The following is an 11,052-nucleotide window of genomic DNA, read 5'->3' on the forward strand; positions in this document are numbered from 1 at the left end:
GCCATCACACTGTTCTCAAGTTTTCCAAAACTTAGGATGTTGCAAGTTAAAATCTGACCTGCCCATGAATATTTGGGAGGTGTATGTGTACGCATTTGCTTATGCATATATATACCTAAAATGTATTAATGAACTTTTTGTTCTCAGTAGGAAAATCCAAAATAGTTTTAGGTGCACAGCTTTGCTATTTCTTGATGGGAGTGGATTAAGCCAGGTAGTTGATTCAGCAGTGATGTTTTTGTTGGCATAGGGCTGATTCTTCCTTTGTGGAGCTGCAGGATCAGCAGATGTTAAACTGCTGGGATTCTGTGAGCTCCTAAAAAAAATATTGCTTAGAGAAAACCCATACCCATGGCATCCTAAGAATCCTGCATGGCTATATTTACCATCAGTTCACGTTTTGAATTTTAACACACTAATGACAACTTTAGGAAGCCACAAAAAAAGAGGCAGCAGTGTTAAAAGCCTGTGAAATACAGCTCTCACTGACAGAGATGATTGTTCCAAGCCATGATGTGAAAGGAATTGCAGGTATGTTCTCATTTTCAAGTGGCTTCATTCTTCTCAACAGAGGCCTTTTGCTACTGAATAATTTAAGATCACGTTGTTTGTTGTGATTGAACAGAGTTCAAATTTAGAAACCAGGAGGCTAACAAAAAAATGAGAAACTGGGACTTCAGAACGCATAAGGATTTGAGACTGCGATGAGTTCTTCATCCTGCCCTTTTCCTTGGCTTGTGAGCCTCACGAGCACGGCTGGCACTCGAGGAAGGCGCTGCTAATGCTGATTGAGATATGTTGGCCTTACAGCTGGCTGCCTCTGCAAAGGCAAGACACTGAGACTGGTAGTCTCTGCGTGCTGTTTATCTGGGGCACTGAGAAGAAAATCCCTTCTTGATTTCCTGCAACCTCATCCTTCCTCCTCCAGAAGCACGGGAAGGCAGCTCGGTCCCGGAGGGAAACGCCAAACGCCAGGCTGATTTCTGAGCTGGCTGCCTGCCAGCGGCAAAGAGACAGATGGGGAAGAGGCAGAGAGCGGAGGGTGCTGCCCTGCGGCTGCTGCAAAGGGGAGAGAATCCCCACTCTTTGGGAAGGGAAGGCTGTAGGAGAAGGTTTAGGGGTGCGTTTGTGGGGGAAGCAGAGATGAGGTGGAGGGCCGGGTTTGCTCTTGGTGCGTGGTGGCCCCAGGGCGTAGGGCAAGATAAACCAGTAGATGCAAGAACTCACAGCTGGATTATCACCATATCTTAAAAACTGTGGATGCAGCAAGGCAGTAAAGGCATCCTAGACAAGGACTAGCATCCTTTGCAGGAGACTAGATTGAGACTCACACAAACGAGCTCTGTATTTGGGGCTCAGGGTGCAGTCATGGAGCAGAGCGATGCTCTGTGGTATGAGGTTTTGCCTCTGCCATACACAAACTGCTGAATTATTTTCAAATACAGATTTATTTCTGGGACTACTTTCTAATTAGTTGACATTTGTAACAGCGAACAGAAAGATTTAGCTCTAGCTTAAGGCAAACAGCATTCTTCCTGATGCGTGGCTTGGGATTTGGGAGCCATGTAGGGTGATGAGGTACCACCAATCTACAGTATTTCAGAAAATACAGAGGCTGATGCAAAAATCTGAATGCAGACATTTCCACTGGTACAAAAATGGACTTGCATTTACTGAAAAATTGCAACTTACACTGGAAATTGCCAAAGGTATGTACGAGTACAAACCGTTTTGCGGTAGCATAGCTATCCAAACTGAAATTTGTAATGGATTAGCTACATTTCTTAAGGATGTAGAGGACCAAAGGCAACAGAATAGTGTGGAAAGTTGGCAGATTGAAAAGTTACTCTTAGCAGAAAAATTGTTAGAATTGAGCTCTGTGTAACTAGAGGACAAGAAACACATACGACGAACAGAAGACATAAATTTGTTTTCAGGCAAACCAAGTAAAAGCCGCTTTCCTTTGCTTTCTTTGTACAGAAACCAGAGATGCTTTCTTAGCATAAATAGCAAATTGAAAGTATGCATGTGTATTTACAGACTGAAAAGACTTATGTTTCTATTCTAAGTGTATAAAGTGCTTGAGGTTGGAAGTTGCAGTTAGCAAACGTCTGTGAGTAGAAGGGGAGCAGGAGAGTAATTACCTGGGAAAAGTAACTTGAACCATCTACTCGGAGCACTTGAATTGCATTTCCTGTATTTTCCAGATGTCTGTCTTGCCTTGTACATGTTCACTTCTTCCTAAATCAGAAATAATTTAATTCAGCGAGGCTGTGTGTTTTTTGATGACCAAATCCATATTTAAAAGAAGAAAAAGAAAAAAAAACCCCACACCAATCCACAAACCACCCTCTCTGAAAACAAAACCTTAAGTAATTCCAACTCATAAGCAAGTAGAAATGTTATCTGGATTAAATCAGGGCAGCACAATAAGCCTGCACTCCTGGCTTCCAACAACGTCTATCAGCTGTAGGAACATGATCAAATAGGAACATCCACTCAATGGCTCTAGAAAGAGCAGATCATAATTTCAGAAGCTCCGAAGGACCCTGAAGTAGCCGTACCTACTTGTACTTGTAGGACAGGGAAGATCTGAGGACACTTTGTGCCTCGTGCATTACAGACTCCGCATCCAGCCAATGTCAGTCTGCGGGATAAGGGTAGGGGTGGGAAAGAGGAGCAAGGATCTTCCCATTTAAGAAATGACAAAACAAGAGAGCTAATAGCTCCCAGAGAGACGTGCATCTTTGTGAGCTCCCGCAGCGTGCCTGCCTGTCTGCAAACACGGCGGTGTGTGTAGGCAGGCCTGTGGCAAGGAGGTGACCTGTTAGCGTACAATGGTAAGTGCAAAATTAGCTATTATAGAATAGATGCCAGTAAACATCTCCAAACAAGCCCCAAACAGGTCAGATTAAATTTCTCCTTATTTGTGATTCCACAGTGGTGTCTTAGATTCATGTGGAGTTTCTCTACTTACGTGACTGGAGGAGACCCAAGGAGAATGTCAGTCATAGCCTGATTAGCATGAATTCCTTAAACTAAGGCTTCATCGTTGACAACTGTGAAATAAACTTATTCTTCCAAGAGTAACCAGAGGACAGGTACCTATAGATGTCATCCATCACCTTCAGATCTACTGACTTACTCACAACCTGCCTTCATAGACTCACTTTGTATTCCTTGACCTTGCTTAGGTTTTGTGGGGGTTTTGTGGCGGGTTTTTTTGGTTTAGTTTTTTTTGGGTTTTTTGTTTGTTTGTTTTTTTTAGTTGTTTTTTTTTTTTTTAAGGGTTTGAACTCTGCTGCACAAATTCTGGCCTGAATAAGAATTTTCTTCTCTTTACAGGAAGCTGTGGAGACCTAACAGTCGAGATGAAAACTTCAGCCAGATGTGTAGTTTGTGTTAAATTTTTTTTTTTAAAAAAGGCAATGACAATAAGGAGTGCTGATGAATTTACAAGACTTCCTTAAACCCTTGGCTGTGGCATCAACTTTTTCGCTTGCTCTGACTAGGCAGCAGCTTTCCTTGAAAGCTGAAAAGGGCCAAACTAAGAATGCAAGAAGGAAAAGAACGCTGAAAACAAGGAGGTTTGTGAAACAGGAAGCAGGGTATCTCACAATATTACTCCCTTTCTCCTTGGGACCACTGATTTCATGAAATTTTGAAGCAAGGGCAGCCACCTTCATCCTCAGTCTGAGTAAACATCTGCTAATCATCTAATCTCAAGGTAGGACTTTGCTGCCATTTTTGCAGATGGGAAACATTTAGACAGCATTGTACAAGACTAACTAGTTTGTAGGGTTTGCTTACCTGGTATTCAGTGACTCGAGTTGCATTTTGGACTGTCTTTCATTAATTTAAAGAGCACTAGGAACTGCCGAAGTTCTGGTGATCCCCCTATCATCTGAAACATTGACATTTAAGGCACCCCAGAACAGTGAGGCTGTGGAAATTTGAGCTCGAGTGGTTAATTTAAACCTCCACATCGAGTAGGAGCCAGGAATGGAATCACAGTTCTGGGATTTTCAGATTTTGGCTGGTTCCTGCCCAAGCCCATCGAGCTGTTGCTGATGCTCTGTCCGGCCACGTGTGCTCATCTGAATTTCAGAAATTCTTTATTACCTTGATATAATAAATGCACGTTCAGTAGTAAAATTATTTATTAACAGTAAGGTTGGGACCTGAAGGGCCCTGCACCAGCACGCAGGGAAACCCAAGCTCTGTCAGCTATCCGGAGGGCTGGCTCATATGTTGGTTACCGACATAGCATCTCCCCAGGTATGTAAATGGGACTTGTAAAGTTTGTAAAAATTGTAAAAAGCAATTTTAACTATTTTTGAACAGTAAACTGCTGCCTTTGCAAATGTTCATTTTGCCTACATGCCATGTAATTCTTGCCGAAGCCCCATGCTTTTTAGTTTATTTCACCTCTCAACCCCTCTGCTACTTTACACACCGCCAGAAGAAGCCTGGATAGGAACGGACGCATCCATCGGAAAATGGAAATAAGCATCTGTACACAATCATATCCCGCAGCAATGTGAATACAAGACACTTGAGTCTTATACAAAGCCGTGAATGTTACGTGCCAAATTTGTTGCAGGTGTAAGCAGAAGCTAGAAAATATTGAAAGACAGAGAAAAGAGGGTTAAAACGGGCATACAAACATTTATGAAGAAAAGAATAATTCTGGGCAAGTTCCTTAATATTAAATGTGTTACGGCTCTTTTTTTTGTGTATGTGTGTGTCTGCTTACGAAATATTTTGCAGCCAATAATTATTTAATAGAAAAGTAACACAACAACAGATGGATCAGATGCCTCCAATAATATAGGTTTTATCCAGATGTAATTTTTAAAAATGCTTATTTGCAGGCATGAAAAGTTCAGTGGACCCATTTTTAGAGATGTTAGTTTCTTAGCATAGTCCAGATTGCTATGAGTTGTGAGACGGGGTAACTTGACCCCTCTCCCTGTAGATTTTGTTTTGGTTTATCATACAATGTATGCTATATATAATTTTCTATACCTTAAAAATCATTCCATAGAAGATACACTGGCTTTAATGGAGAGAAAATTTAATATTTGTATCTGCAGCCTTCCTAAATGACTTGTCTTCTTTTTTTTTTTTTTTTAAATTTAATTTCATTTTAAAATTACCTTTACATGGACCTTAAGCCAATGAAATCAAAACTGAGAAAAACAAGAGGTTTCCCTCCACCTTTTTTTTTTAATTAGACATTTCTGATTTTGATGAAGGCAATATTAAAGAGAGCTGAGCATCAACCAAAAGTGAATTAGTTTGACTGTCGTATCAGGTCCTTATCCTCTAGTTAGCTTTTTGTTACAGACTTGGACATGTAAACTGGATGATGAAAGCTCTCGAAAAGCTTAGAATGAAACACCATTTGTATGTAGAAATGGTAAAAAGTAGTTTCAGTCATTTTTATCTTTAATAGAGATATTGGCTAGCACTTTCTTAAAAAAAACCAAACCAAAACAAGCACCCTATTTTGGAAGAGAGATCTACTTTTCCCATGGGAAAAGTTAAATATTTTGCCTAGCAGTTGAACATGGTATGGCTTGTGTCCAAAAACCTGTTAATTTTTTAATGCCTGGTGGGATCTGTATTTTGGTACTTCATGAATTCCTCTTCCTCTCTGGATCAGGCTTCCCATGTCACTTCACAGCTCAGCAAGGCGGGAGGTGACTTGGGCGCAGCCTGGGAAATACTGTCTGACCTTGAAGTCAAACATTGAAAGGAAAACGGAAACTCTTCCAACTCTGATTTCTATAAATTGCCATGCTGGTGTTCACTAAACAGAGTTTGAGATATTGTTGTTTCCATCAAAATGCCAACACTGGGGCATGAGATCTTAATATTAGACATTTAGGTGTTATTGGGGGTTTTTTGGTGGTTGTTTTTTTTTTTTTTTTCCATATATGTGGCTATAAGATGGAAGCAGTTAGGGGAAAACAAGAATGGGCTGTCCTGGCACATTGGCTTTGCCCTTCAGTTTGGAGCTTGTAAAAGTGACCAGAACAAGTTAAAAGATTATTCATATATTTGGGGGTGTAGCCTGTGTCACCTGAGTCAAGTCTAATCTTGGGAAACTTGTACCTTTATTGTTGACAAAATTTCAGTGTTCTGAAACCGCAGTTAAATCTGCATCTGGAATGTCTACATACTTCTGGAATCCCTGGAATCCTTAGTCTGATCTAAAAGATGAAAGTGGGAAAGGGTGCGGATGGCTGGTTTACCCTCATTAGTTCTTTGTGCAAGGTCCACCTAAGAGGATGGAGCATATTGTTGTCTCAGCAAAATATTTAATGTTATTGTGGCTTTGGAAGAGCAGATATTTCATGCTTTTGCCTGTATATCAAACTTACCAAAAATGTACATTTTCTGGCACTTGAAACTAATTTGCATCTATAATATTAGGCACAGTTGCCTCCATCCAAGGCTCCTTTCAGAAAATTTGTGTCTAAACTAAAAAAGGCTAATGCTTCTTTTTACCTGTCCCCTCTCTTAACAGCCCCAAGAGGACTGGCCCGTGTGGTGGGTAAGCCTGAACAGCTTGATGGAGTTGTACAAGTGTAGGCTTCACTGCTTTGATCTCGGGTGTAACCTTCTTCATTTTTCTTTCGGAAGCACACTTTGTAGCTGCCTGCGGGTGTGTGGGCACACAAATACACGTATCTGCTTTCAAGCAGTTCATCTTAAAGATGTAAGTTTGAATCAGGGTGTGTACACAAGTGACACAGCAAATTCACTGTGTCATCGAGATACTTAGTGGCATTATAGAATTATGCTTTCTTAAGAACATTATCTTTCCATGGGATGCTCTCGGTGAGATAGTTTCCCTTATTCACAGCAGAGTCAATTAACACGAAGCGTCCGTGTAACAGACCATTACATCTAATGCCACAGCAAGCACCCACATGCTTGTATTTCCACTTACTCACATACATATTACTGTAGAAGAATATTATTAAATAACAATATTGGGGACTGAATAAATTAAAAATGTTAATATTTGACTGTTGTGTAGCCTATCATAACCCAACACAGCATATATTTTCTTACAGCCTTCAATTTTATGAGTACATACCATTTCAGCTTCCTCTTACCTTACTTTGGGCTACAGATGCCTGATGTGCAGCAGTATTTGCCCTCTCCTCGGTGTTCTGTGTGTAGGTAATATCACGCCTCCTTTACAAGGTAATCTTCAGACCTTGCTGTGCCAACAGAATGACTGATTTCCTCACCAGCTTTTCGGCCTGGCATTTTTTTAGGCAGTCACTCCAGGTTCTAGAATCTCCAAACGGTAATTCAATTAAGCATGGGAAAATATTCATTAATGCTGGGGTTTTGATACTTAGGACTTTCTACGGGATGCAGAGTAATTTACACATCACATTATGGAAAAGCATCTCCCACTCTGTGCAGCGAAGCTTAAAGACTCAGAAACTTTTCACACTAGATCACAGGAATTTGGCACATGAAGACTACAGAAACAAATCATCACTTGTGCAAGGTGAAGCAAGACTTCCAGGAGGGGCAGCAAACTTTTTCTTCTTTCACTCGCTTTCACCTTCCTGTTTCAATTCCTTTAACATTCATGCCACCGACCCCTTTAGAAATTACAAGAAGAGTTACTAAAAAGTTTTATTTTTCTTCATTTTCAATATGTCTGAATGTGCACCTGTAATGACATTCTTTTGGCATATCATAGTTTCAAGGCTTTTAATACTTCAGACTAACTCCCTGGAGATCTCCTTGCAGCATGTGTTGACTTCTGTTCTCATTTGGGCATGAGAGTGGTTGCTACCTTCTGAGTGAACCAGCACTAGAGGGGAGAAGGGGGTGAGCTCTTTGTAGGCATTTCACTTGAGTTCCTTGACAGCAGAAGTGTAACACCACTCCGTCTACAGTTTAGACCCAGCACAAAGCTCAGGAGTTTAGAGCTACAGCTGATAGGAGAAGCCATGCTCAGCATCCCTTAGCTCCAGGAGACTGACCCGTAAAAGTCTAGCAGTACTAAGCACAAATGTTCTTTGGCTCTTGGTTGCTTTTGGTGTTTTTCCCCTCAAAGTCTTCTCTCTCTCTTGATCTACTGGTGTTTTGCAGAAATGAGGAAAGGAACATCCCTGACACAAGGGTTGTCTGTGCGCGCTTAGAGGTGCCTGGTCTGACTGGCCACCAGAGGCTCCCAGCTGGAGCGCTGCATGGGACAAGGTACTTCCCAAAAGGTGCTTCCCTGGGTTCGCTTGGCTGGAAACAAACCAGAGCAGGTGAGGGAGGGGCGCAGGGGAAGCGAATATAAGTAGATAATTTACATGAGAGTTTTAGTCAAAGTAGCTGAAGTTTTTGCAAACGCGCAATTGACCGAAAACAGTAGATTGTAATTCAATATTGAATTGGATAACTTACCAGTTAGTAGGACAGAACACCTGTCCTGAAACTGTCGAGTGTTGTCTAGGTTTTTAAAACCTCCCTTTCTATCAGCAGACAGAGCAATTTTTCATGAACAAAACCCACTGGCGAGTTTTGGAAGCTCCCAGATCTATTTTTGCTTGTTTCCTGATGGGGCTTGTGTGCTGATCAGTGCTATTGTCATGTGTGCTGCATGTGAATATAATGCAATGAGAATATTTTTCTATGGACATGATACATGTGTGTTTATATATGAATGCACATATACACACAAATATAGTTGTATTTATGATCATAAATAATTTCTTTCAAGAATAGATGCTCTTCTGCTGTTCTGTATCTCAGCGTTTCCACACTTAAGAGTACCATAATTTGAAAAAAATTGCAACTGTCACAACTCTGCTGCAGTAATGGTTTTTAAGAACCAGCTTAATAAAAACATCAGGCCTCTCTGTTCCAAACAATTTTATTACAGTTAACAACTCAGCCAGTTATCAAGTATGTTGTCACCAATACGCTTGCTCTCTCTGTGAATGATGACACGAGTGAGTTTTGGATTTCTGTAGCATCTTACAGTCACACAGCTGTGCAGCAGCCTTTCTCGAAGGAACAAAACCACATGGGAAGGAACTGTAGCTAAAATAAAAAGTTATTTTTTGCAAAAGCTGTTTTGTAATGATAGGGTTCCACAGGCATCAAATTAGTTTACTTGCATTAATTTACATGAAAAATATGCAAAGTCCACTTTCTGGGCTTTGGTTGTATGGCTCTTTATTTTTCTAAACTAAATATGGAATTTTTAATAACTCTGTGAGTTCCTTCCAGGAATCAGCTCTGGCCTTCACCTCTCCAATGCTTACTCCATTCCTCGTGTTTGCATGGGTAGCTTACCGTAAATGACCTCCTTCATGTAAATACTTCCATATCTGGAATTCATAGAAACCTTTGTTTGCCTTGTGTCTAATTCTTAAATATACCAAAGTGTGTTCACATGTGATTTGTAGTCTTTCAATTAATTCTTTTTTCTTTTAAAAGTATGAAAGTGTTGGCTACACTTTGCCCACTAGTAAATCTCTGCTTAAACTCTACTGCATTCTTATTGCTATTTTTTTCAAGAAGATGCCAGAGCAGTGTTCTCTGCGCCGCAGCTGAGTGTGGTGCTGGCTGTTATGTTAGTCAGCTTTCAATGACATGCTTCAGTTTTCCTCCGCCTTTCTAAATGCCCGATATTTCAGGAATGAGTTGGTTTAGAAACTGAAGCCAAGAAATCTTGAACTAGGAATCATGACTTTTGAGTAATAGGGAGAATTTTGTGACAGGATAATCCTCAGATCTTATGCTGGTTTTTTTGATGCTAAACAAATTATCGGTTCTGTGGAATTTTACCTTTAGAAAACACAACCGGGTGTGATTCATTGTGGCTTCTGGGCACCAGTGAATAGAAATATTGAGGATTTGAAAATATATTTTCACTGACAAATTTTTTTCCTCCTTTTTTTTTTTTCTTCTCCCTGTCTCCAGAGACATGTTCAGCGTATAGCAGAGTAAGGCCATTATATTTTGCCAGAGAACAGATGTGATAATTAAGAACAGGAATAAGTTTCAAAATTCAATGAAAAAAATAGTTGTCAAGTGTATTTCTGAAATGAAGTGCAAACAAAATGCACGCTGATGTGTGGATGATTAATGGGGGAATGTCAGTGTCTTTCCCTTAGTTCCTTTATATTGCTGTACACAATCATGCATACTCTATATGACCATCAAAATTTTACTCTACTAAATATACTTGATATAATGCCAATCAATGGGTTCTCCTGGCAAATAAACCCTGTTAATAGCTGCAATATATATATATGTATTTATATAAACTTTCTCTACTTCAGCTAGAATAGTACAGTACAACTGTTCGTTGTTATTCCTCCCTCCTCAACCAGAAGAGTGTGCATCTAAATTAATTCCTGTCACTTAGATGCTCTCTTGATAAACACATTATCTATATTTAATGTCTCTTTATTCACATTTTTATTATGTGTGCGTGCAGTAGCAAAAGAAGATAACGGACAAGGCAGTGTATCACATTAAGAGAATTTGCTATTGCTTCTTGGCAGTTCTCAGTAGAGCAGCTACAGTTAGAACGCATACGGTCAGCCAGCAATCATCTACCAATATGCTTATCTTTTTCAATTCATGATATATAATTGTTTCTTTATACTGCATCTAAAAATATCCCCAAGTTTCTTATATATATATATACTTATTTCTATATTTCATATATTTCATATTTTTCATATTTTATATGTTTATACTATAATATAAAATATGTCTTTGATATTATTTCTTATATATAGCCCATACAGTCTATAGTATTTGTTTCTACAGTGACCAATCAAATGTTATGAGCAGGAAGATTATTTTGAAGGGGAGAAGAGGTATAAATCCAGTATAATAGGTGTTTGTGTGGGTGCTATAAGGCTTTTGTTGCCTACGCCATAGGTAGTGCTTTAGTTAAGGAAAATGAGAGGCTGAAACTCAATTTCTTAGGTGAGGAGTGATTTATGATTGCAAACATACAGGAGTGTAGGATGCAAAATAATAAACATTTGGTAAATTTGCACA

At 39.7% G+C, this 11,052-nt stretch overlaps 1 long non-coding RNA gene across 1 annotated transcript; it reads left to right on the forward strand.

Moving 5' to 3' along the window:
- Nucleotides 1-2,699: 2,699 nt before the first annotated feature.
- LOC114012618 (uncharacterized) lies at nucleotides 2,700-8,375 on the forward strand. The gene is made up of 4 exons (XR_003555188.2): nucleotides 2,700-3,101; nucleotides 3,346-3,727; nucleotides 6,536-6,727; nucleotides 8,131-8,375. It is a non-coding gene; the product is annotated as an uncharacterized LOC114012618 (long non-coding RNA).
- The last annotated feature ends 2,677 nt before the right edge of the window (nucleotides 8,376-11,052 follow it).

This window comes from Falco peregrinus, chromosome 4 (genome assembly GCF_023634155.1).
Source record: "Falco peregrinus isolate bFalPer1 chromosome 4, bFalPer1.pri, whole genome shotgun sequence".
Lineage (NCBI taxonomy): Eukaryota > Metazoa > Chordata > Aves > Falconiformes > Falconidae > Falco > Falco peregrinus.